Raw genomic sequence first — 10817 nt, forward strand, 5'->3', positions numbered from 1 at the left:
GGGGGAGCGGGGGGGGTGGTTAGGATTCCAGGAGGAATAAGTTACTCTCTTCCCAACTTCTACCCTCTCCCCCCCACCCCCACTTGAACCCTAATCCCGGAAAGTGAGGGTTCAGAATCACAAATAAATCCTTAGAAGCAGAGGGTCTGGGGAGAATTTCTCTAGTTTCACCCCCAGGGTTTTCATTAAGAAAAAGAGACAGTAGCAGGACCCCTCCCAGCATCTCTCCCTCAGGGCTCTTGCATCTCCAGTTACTACTCCCACTCCCCAGATTGTAAATTCCTGGAAGGAGGCCTTGCCAACTCTTAAAGGCCTCCAAGCACCAGGTCTGGGCCACAACCAGAATAAACCCCTGCTTCTTGCTGATGCTGATAGAGACAGGGACCAAGAGACTTAGGCACCAATATGAACTTCAGAAATTCTTGCAAAGGGACGGTGTTGGGGGGGGAGGCATGGGAGAGAAAGGGGGAGAAGTAAGGCAAAGAAATAAGATGGGGGGTGTGGAGAAAGAACCCTGGAGATACAGAGTATGGATCCGGAAACGTTCGTAGCTTTGGATACGCATTTGGGTATTTGTGTGCCCGCTCTGGAGGGTGACTGAAAGCACTGCTCGCTCTGCAGCGACCCCTTCTGGTTGACAACTAGAGATGCATTTGCCGGCTTCTGGAAGTGGGCTGCAGCAGCCGGGAGGTGGGGTTGGGGCTGGGAGCTCAGAGGAGGAGGGAAGTGGAGGGGGAGGTTCCACGTGTCTCCTGCCTACCCTCCAGCCCAAATTCCTCTGCTCTCACTCTCAGGTCCAAATGCCCACCCTGAAGTTGACCGAAATTTTAAATGCCATTGAAAGCTGGCCCCTTAAGTAGCCTGGGATATTTAAAAGCATCTTTAGTCATGACATTTAGGGTCTGAACTGAGTCACTTGCAGGGGAGATGTAGCTGGAATCCTACCCCCACAAGAACAATCAACATTTCTCAGCCTGTTCCTGTTCTAAGTTTCCAGAGTGTTGATAAAGTTCCATTTGCATCACATTGCCTCTTTTGACCTGGGAACTGTAGCAAGAGGTGGGGGGTGGGGGTGGGTGGGTAGTTGCTCTTATTCCCTTTTAAAGGTGAGGAAGGTGATGTGTGGGATGGTCAAGTGACTTACCCAAGGTGGTGCTGTAGGGATCAAAGGATGTCTGCAAAGAAAACTAGTTTCTGTATTTGCTGGGGGGGGGGGGGGGCTGTCCTTGGGACACTAGGCAATCCTGAGTAGAACTGGGTAAAAAAGATCAGATAGCAAAAAACCATGTATAGAGTCATGATGGTGAGGCTTCTAAATGGGAAGTCTTGGGTGATAAATTCCAGGCATCAAAGTCAGACTACTTGGGTTCAAATCCTGGCACTGCCACTTTTCAGCTGGATGGCCTTTAGGCTAGTTACAAATCTCTGCCTCAGTTTCCCCATCTGCAGAATGACGGTATTAATGAACATTTCATGGTGGTTGTGAGGATTAGATGAAATATTTCCTGTAAAGAATTTAGCTTGGTGTCTGATATATAGCAAATGCCCATTAAATGCTGCTAAATGTTGTTGCTGCTGCTTTTGGAATCATCCCCTATTGGCATTGTAAGTCCTCATTTGGTTCAATGATCATTCATCAATGCCTAAACTTAGTTAGATACAATCCTAGGCACGGAGGTTTCAATGAAGGGGATGGTCCCTTCCCTGATGGGGTACATGGTCTAATTCACCTTCTGGGAACCCATTGCCTAACATTTGTCCCCTTTCCACCTTATCAAGTCTGGAATGCCAACACCAACCAATTAGCAGCTATCTAAAGAATGTGTTGAGAAAGATTCTGAAGTCATGTCCCAGAAAGAGTGCTATGATGGATTAGTGATATTTGCCACTACAGAGATAGGCAGTGATTATGCCACGTGTGACTTAGTGATATTTGCCACTACAGAGACAGGCAGTGATTATGCCACGTGTGACTTAGACTGTAGGTCTGGCTTCTCCAATATAACATAAACCTCAGTTCTTCTATCAGTTTAGCAAAATATAACCAGCTTGTTCTCATTCCCTTGGGGAATTGTCTGTTTTCCCAGGGGCAGGAAGTCCACCTCATAAATTGAGACCTATCAATATGCTGGTTAGTAAATACAAATATGTGGCACAATTGCTGCCTATCCTCTGTGGTCGGCTGGTGGCAGACATCCACAGCAGTCCATTAGTGCATCGCAGCACTCTCTCTGGGACGAGACCTCAGACTCTTTCTCAACACATTCTTTAAAGAGCTTTCCCTAATTGGCTGAAGTTGGTATTCCAGATAAAATCAATTTGCCATCCACATCTAGAGAGTGCTTCTTTGCTTGATTAATATTGTTCTTTCATTAGAAAAAGGAGAGGCCAGGGAGAGTTGCAAATCCAGGCACTCTAGAGCATGAGCTAAAGAGATTCTTATGCATCCTTCCTTCTAGTGATCCAAAGAGGCTGCACCTCCAGCTCAGAGAAATGGTTACCCCTCACCCTAAAGCAGTTCAAATCCCACCTCACTGATGTTACTGTGTTACCTTGGGTAAAATCCTTATTCTCTCTGTGCCCATGACTTCTCTGAGTATAATGAAACTAATCATTATCCCCCAGTATCAAGGGACATAAGGGTACTTGACAGTCTGTACCCATTTCCAGATGTCCAGTGAACAGTGAATGACTCAAATAATTTCTGAGGTAATGGGGAATGTGATAATGAGACCAATTCATCCATCCTTGTGCCTTTAAACTTTGTGCTAAACTATTCAAATTACAATATTCTGTATTTCTTCATATAGACTTTTGGGGAGGAAAAAATGATTGCACTACTAGGGTTCACTAATCTTCACCCCTTGAAAGAAAGTCTAATCTGAATCCCCCCTTTAGATGTTAATTGTTTGTCTCTCTTCTGGTACATAGATATACACTGCTTCCATAGCCCCTGAACTAACACAGATAAACCAGGAATCCTTTTTCCCTGGCAATGTAGTTCCCAAGAATCTATAAGATGAATACACTCATTGGTGTCTCTGATACTAATAACAGTTGTGCTTATCATGTATATGCTTGACGTTAGATGCCACTTGTACTAAACCTTCGATATACATTATCTCATTTAATCCTTACAAAACTCTATGAGCAACGAACCATAGTCTGAATTTTGCAGATTTGGAAACTGAATCTTAAAATGGTGAGAGGATTCTCGGTATATGCAATGACTTCACATTGAAAAAGAGTTGAGTATATTCAAGGAAGAGGCCAAAGACCAGAGAACATAATTAGTGATGGGAGAGTGTGCTCTATGCAATTATTCTGCCCAGTTTTAAAAGCCAATGATATTATACTGTTATTTCTTAAAGTGGTGTTTCTTGGAACCCCGGTGGTACTGTCCAAAGTGTTTTAGGTGGCACCCAGGCAGAGGGAACATTAAATAACATTGGAGTGTGTGGTCATATACGGTGAGAAAGTATTCCCTTTATCACTTTTCTTCCTAGCCATTAGGTTACTTCCAGAAGTAAAGCTCCATACCTTGATTTTCTTGAAATGTCTTGAACACATCTCTGAGTTCATACTCTTCAACATTGAAAAAAAATGACCAGATACAGAAGCTTGGACAATGAGAATTTATTAATAGCTTTGCTTTCATTGAATTTATTTTATAGTTATTTTCTACTGTGAACATGTGATACTGGTTTTTCATTTTCTAAAATGTCCTTTTTAAGTAAATTTGTTAGGTAGAGAGGTAAGTCACTTTTCAAAAAAAACTTTCATTATAGAAAAAAACTTCAAACATATACAAAAGTAAAGGTGCTAGCCATAATTAGCCCCTGTATCCATTTCTAATTTCAAATATTATCAGTACATAGTTGATTTTTTTTTATCTTACTCTGACCCACTTTCCACACTTCTAAATCATTTTGAAGCAAATCCAAGACATTATATTATTCCAGTTGGAACTACTACAGGATGTATTTCTAAAAGATAGAAACTGTCTTTTTTTAAAAGCATAATTGTAATATCATCATCACATTAGACAAAATTAACAATAATTCCTTAATTTTGCAAATATCCAGTCAATGTCCACTCTCCCCTGCCCCGCGCGCGCAGGCACACACACACACACACACACACACACACAATCATCCTTCAGTGTTTGTTTATTGCTTTGTTGAAATTGAGATTCAATAAGGCCCATTCATTGTGGTTAGTGGATGCGTCCTCCCTAAGTATCCTTTCACTTGTAAATCCAATCCCATCCCATCAGCTTTTCTTCTTTATTTTTGATAAGAAACTTGGGTCTTTGTCTAGCAAACTTTCTTATAATCTGTATGTTCCTGATTGCATACCTGTAGCACTGATAGCATTTCTCTGTGCCCTCTATTTCCTTTTAGGTGATGGTAGGACCTAGAAGTTTAATCAGATTTATGTAAAAAAGAAATTCCACCAGGTTAATACTGTGCGATTTCTTCTTTACTTGTCATGCCGACACTAAATATCTTTGCCTAATTTATTAATTTATTAGACGTTGCAAAATGGTGGTGGTTCTAGCATTTATTTTTCATGTATTAGCTATAAAATAGTTCCATAGAGAAGTATCCCCTCATTAACTAGTTGAACAACTCAGGATACCATTGTATAGGAGAGGCATAATAAATACTTGATCCTTTTTCTTTGTTTACTAGTTCAAAAATAATGGGTTGGTGTACTAACATCCTTACAAGGTATTACTGAGTGATTTTTTTTTAATCCTGAAGATGAACTTAAGATTTAAATATAGTTAGTAGGTTTCAATTAGTTGCTATTATTATCCTTGATGATGCTATAATTGTCCCACCTTTAGTCAGGAGAGTCCTTTGTTATGATCCTAGAAGCCTTTGATAGCTTTGTTGCTTTCTGATACATTAAGATGTTTCAAGCTAAACTGTGCAGACCTAGAATCATCCATTTCTCCAAATAGATAGTTCCTTTGGTAGGTACCAGGGTTACTCAGCCTTACTGGGTTAGTCAGTCACTGTTTCTAGGACTTTTTAGCATAGCGCCCTAGGAAACTTTATTTTTAGACAAAAAATATATCAAGGTTCTACTGACATTTCTAGCTCAAATAAGAGCTGAAGGTTTTTCTTATAAATCATAAATCTTACATTTGTATTTTCTTGTTGACATGCCAAAAATCCAAGTTTAGCAACACCAACATAATTACTCATTTCCTTTATCCCACAATACCACACATGCCTATTTCAGAACACCCAGACTTATACTACCACCCATAATAGGATTACTGAAATCAGTTTAAGAATTTTTTAACCTCAACAACCTCAACTGAATATTAAAACTAATTGGAATAAAATCACATTAATTTTTATATATTTACTTTTACTTTTGATTTTTATGGATTACTTCTTAATATAACTTCATTTTTAAAAAAATATGTCAAATATTTACCTGGTGCTAAAGTCAAAAGTGCCCAAATGATATATTTAAACAAGTCTAGACACTCTGTCCTATGTACCTCCTCTTCTCCGTCTCCACATATAATTTTAAAACATTTTATGCTTTATCCTTCCACTAAAGATAGTATTTCTCAATCAAAGCCATTTCATTTCAAATAGTGCAAATAGTAAGAGCATAGGTGAGGCAAAGGTGCTACAGAAATTCTAAAGCTGTATTTAAATTGCTAACATTCAGGGGATGTTGTATTATTTCTCTGTGCAACAGCATGACCCTGACTTTTCCAGGCCAGGCCAGGGACGCTGCCAGGGTGGGATTCAGCAGCCTTTTGTGCACAAATGTGTAGCATAGCTCCTTTACTTAAAAGCAACATGTATTTGTCATGTACACAATGCAGGCCTCACATCTACTACACTAAGCTGGTATAATATTTAGATACGTCTGTGGACATATAAATCCATGCTCTTCTAAACAGAGAACTAAAAAAGAGAACTTGCCTAAGAGAATCCAGTTTTGCATCTAAAAGCAGCCTTCCATCTGCCATGGCTCACCTTAGAGTGTGTGTGTGTGTGTGTGTGTGTGTGTGTGTGGTGTGTGTGGTGTGTTATATTGCTTCTAGTGCCTTCTGCTTTTAAATGATAGGATGCAACTTCTAAATGTGGCTCTCGCTTTGTTTTGTCTGTTACTTCTTTTCTCCTGAAAGGAATACAGAATTCTCTCTTGGAATGTTTTGAAGCAGAAGACAAAGGCAACTGACCTTTAGTTTGGGGGAAAAAAAGACAGAACAAGAAAGAGAAAAGTAAGTCTGTTCATACGCCCCTGTACACTGCAGATCTGGAGGCAGAGCCGAAGCCAGGCATCTTCTGCAGCCAGGGGCTTTGGGGATACCTCTCTGCAGCAGCACCCTGCCTCCCACTTTGCCCCTGGATTGGATGTTGCAGAAATAATTACCAAACAAATCGATAGTTAGTGTAGTGATGTGATCACAGTTGCTAATGCATCATTTTCCTCCTGAAAACTTAGTTTGCCTTACAGGCAGGCCAGATTCTACACAAGCTCCTGACAACCCAAAAGCCCAGAATAACTTCTGGACTATTTAATCTTTTCTCCCTGGACAAGCACTGTATGAACATTTTCACATTTACCTCTTGCAGTGACACTCTGAAGCAGGCTCTGTAGGAAGCGATGGGACTGGTCTGAGAGTCCATAGCCAGAATGGCTATGGTACAATTCTCTTTTACTCTTTTTCTGGGGGGAAGGGAGCCTGATTAAATAGACATGTCCTAGAATTTTGTTTTTAGAAAACTGATAAATGCTGCTATATATTTTTAAATCCCTCCCAACTAGACTTCTTGGAGAATTCCCTAGGTTTATTATTTGGGGACAGGCTTATCACTCCCAGCCCCTTCCATATCCTTCAAGGGATCTTTATGTGAGGTTGGGCAAGCCACAGAGGGCTTGGAGGGCCAGGATGCCTGTCCTCCCTTAACCTAAGCATCTCTATGCCTAATTCCAACCTCATCTCTCCCATCTGTGAAGTTTAGGGGTTGGGCTCTTGGAGGTCTCAAACTGGCAGCCCACAGAATGAGTCTGTGTTCTCTTTGATATCCACAAGGCATGTAGAAATAGAGTTTGAATAACTACAGGTCAAAGGCAAATGTGCTCATTTTTTGCCCCAGATCCCATCACTCCTAATTGCATCTCATCCAGTCTTCTTTATGCACACACATTTCCACTAGAACTCTGTGGAAGCTCCTGGGCTTGAGATGTTCAGTGCAGCACCCCCCTCCACCCCTTAGGGGCGGCCTCCTATAGTCTCTTTATGTTTTTTTTTTTTTTGCTTAGACTATTCATAACAATAATTTTAATAACAGCAGAATTAGCATTTATTGAGCAATTACTATCTGCCTTGCTGGGGATTAAGCATTAATTAATTAATCAATTAATTTACACATCATCTCATTCCCTCCTCATAGCAATCCAAGAGAGAAGCTATTATTGCAATCCACCTTTTGTGTATGAGGGAAGTAAGGCTTGAAAGGATACACAGGTGATGGTAAGTAGAAGGGCTGGGATTTAGATCTAGGTTTTTGTAATCCCCAAAGCCCATGCTCTTAACCAGGGGTGATCTTCAATACACTTTACTGGTACAGCGGGGGGCTGACTAATCAGATGGATGTTAGGTTCAGGGCAGCCTGGGTACCAAAGATATGCCTTTGGTGACCAGGACAGTGCAGACAGGGGGCCCTGGAGAGGGATCAGAGGAGCAGCCTCTATTGAGGTGAATCAACATACTTCAATATTAAATGTCTGATGTGGCTGTAAATGTGCTTTCTGGCTGAATGACAGGACTGCTCCTAATCATTTCACTAGCTAATGTCTTGCTGAGTCAGAGGCCCTGAGGAATCTGTAGAGCCAGTGTTCAAGAGACACAAAGAACACAGTGCTGACCAGACCAATGCCAGGTGATTTTAGGGGTGAACAGGGTCTCCTGAGAGATGGAGAGGTGGGGAAACTCAGAAACAAAAGCCAGACTCCCTGCTTTCAGAAACCTAGAAATAAGGAAGGGAGATGGTATTGACCTGGAAAGACAGTTCTGTGGGTTTCTACACAAGCTGAAGGAAGCCAGAGTTAATATTAAATGGACCATTTAATGCAGCTCTGGCTCCAAACCACGGAGAGTGTGGCTGACTCTCTGCAAAGTGATTCAAGTCATGTGACCCTTCTAATTGTTATCACACATTTATAAAACTTATTGGGCACAGGCTACATGCCAGAGATTGTACCAAATGCTGAGGTTTCAACAAGAAGTAAGAAAATCTCTGCCTTTGATAGGTTCGCAATCCCAGGTTGGGGATAAACTGGCTGTGACTCTGTGGTGTGATCAGTGATATTTCACGCTAGACTCAGAGGTCTGAAGACGCAGAGAAGGAGCCCTCTTCTCTGTGTTGGGGCAATCAGGGAAAAATGAGACCTGAAGTTTGAGATATCCAAACCAAGGAGGCAGGGAGACAAAAAGAACGCTCCAGGGAGAGAGCTCTTCCATAGGAAGACTCAGAAACCAGACAGAGCTTAGAGTATAGCAGTGGTTCTCAAAGTGAAGTGCAGACCACCAGCAGTGGCATTTCCTGGGAACTTGATAGAAATGCAAATTCTTGGGCCCTGCCTTAATCTTACTGAATTTCACATCCTAAGAGTAGGACCCAGAGAGCTATGTTTTGACAAGCCCCTCAAGTGACTGATTCAAGTTCACGTTTGAGAAACACTGAGACTGGAATTTTGCTCAAGAGTGATCAGAGTATGCCTGGAGAGGAGGGTGAGGCCAGGTCCCAAGAAGTCTTATATGATTGAGGTTTTATCTTGTGGGGTAATAAGGAGCTTTTGAGAAACTTTAAGAAAAGCAGGATATGACTTTTACCTTCATAAGTGCTCCTCAAAACTGATCTGGTTCTAAGCCATTGCATTTGCTGTTCCATTTGCCTGGAACATTCTACCCCAAGGTTTTTTGAAATAACTAACTCCTTATTCAGATCTCAGTTCAAATGCTAGTTTCCTCTGACCACACAGTAAACAGTTCTGTTCTCATTTCCCCAATCAGCTTGTTTTATTTTCTTACAGCTCTTATCTCCACCTGCAATCATCTTGTTTATGATGTGTTTTTTTCCCCTGTCTCCCTCTACTAAAACATAGCTCCATAAAGGAGGAAACCAGTCTGCCTTGCTCACTCCTATGATCCCTGCACACACACACACACACACACACACACACACACACACACACACACGGGGCAGGTGGTACCCAGCACACAGCAGGTGTTTTCAATAACTAAACTCAGAGAATGAAAAAATCAGAAAGAATGACAAAACATGAGAGACTCCTAACTCTGGGAAACAAACAAGGGGTAGTAGAAGGGGAGGCGGGCAGGGGGATGGGGTGACTGGGTGACAGGCACTGAGGGGGGCACTTGACAGGATGAGTACTGGATGTTATGCTATATGTTGGCAAATTGAACTTCAATAAAAATACACATATAAAATTTTTTTTAAAAAATAATAAACTCAGAGAATGAAAGACACAGGAAGCCCAAAACAACTCCCACAGTGAAATTCCCCCAATGGTCATTAAAATATACAGACACTGAGGGAGCTCAGAAGAGAGGAACACTCGATTCGACTGAGACAGCTTCCAGAAAGAGGCGGGGCTTTTAATTTTCTTCAGGACCCTAAGGTATGGTAAAGAGGAGAAGCAAGGAAGCAATCTAGAAGAAAAACCCAGAATGAAGTCAGAAGCCAAAAGAAGCCAGTTGAAGGCAAGGAGCCCAGGTGGGTTAAGTGTGCTAGAAAAAAGCAGAGAAGGGGAATGATGAAGAAGGTGGGTGGGAGCCAGAAGGCAGGGGTGAGGGATGGAGGGGATCCTCATGAACTCTAAGACCACAGATCAGCGTCCCTTCACTGCTCGAGGCGTCATCGACCCATCTGTCCCTCTGTCCATCCATCCCACCCAGACTACTGACCTCTTCTATGTTAGAAGTGTTTCTAGATTTTGAGTTTCTGCAAACAAATACAGCTTTTAAAATATAAATAGAGAAAAGGGAACCCTCTTACACTGTTGGTGGGAATGTGAGCTGGTGCAGCCACTCTGGAAAACTGTGTGGAGGTTCCTCAAAGAGTTAAAAATAGACCTGCCGTACGACCCAGCAATTGCACTGTTGGGGATTTACCCCAAAGATACAGATGCAATGAAACGCCGGGACACCTGCACCCCGATGTTTCTAGCAGCAATGTCCACAATAGCCAAACTGTGGAAGGAGCCTCGGTGCCCATCGAAAGATGAATGGATGAAGAAGACGTGGTTTATGTATACAATGGAATATTCCTCAGCCATTAGAAACGACAAATACCCACCATTTGCTTCAACGTGGATGGACCTGGAGGGTATTATGCTGAGTGAAGTAAGTCAATCGGAGAAGGACAAACAGTGTATGTTCTCATTCATTTGGGGAATATAAATAATAGTGAAAGGGAATATAAGGGAAGGGAGAAGAAATGTGTGGGAAATATCAGAAAGGGAGACAGAACATAAAGACTCCTGACTCTGGGAAACGAACTAGGGGTGGTGGAAGGGGAGGAGGGCGAGGGGTGGGGGTGTCTGGGTGACGGGCACTGAGGGGGGCACTTGACGGGATGAGCACGGGGTGTTATTCTGTATGTTGGTAAATTGAACACCAATAAAAAATAAATTTATTATTAAGAAAAAAAATTTAAAAAATATATAAATAAAATAGAGGGTGCCAAGTTTTTTTGTTAGGTGTAAATAATTATGATCATTTCACAAAATCAAGTATACTTTACACCCAA

The sequence above is a fragment of the Nyctereutes procyonoides genome, unplaced genomic scaffold (genome assembly GCF_905146905.1).
Source record: "Nyctereutes procyonoides isolate TBG_1078 unplaced genomic scaffold, NYPRO_anot_genome, whole genome shotgun sequence".
Taxonomy (NCBI): domain Eukaryota; kingdom Metazoa; phylum Chordata; class Mammalia; order Carnivora; family Canidae; genus Nyctereutes; species Nyctereutes procyonoides.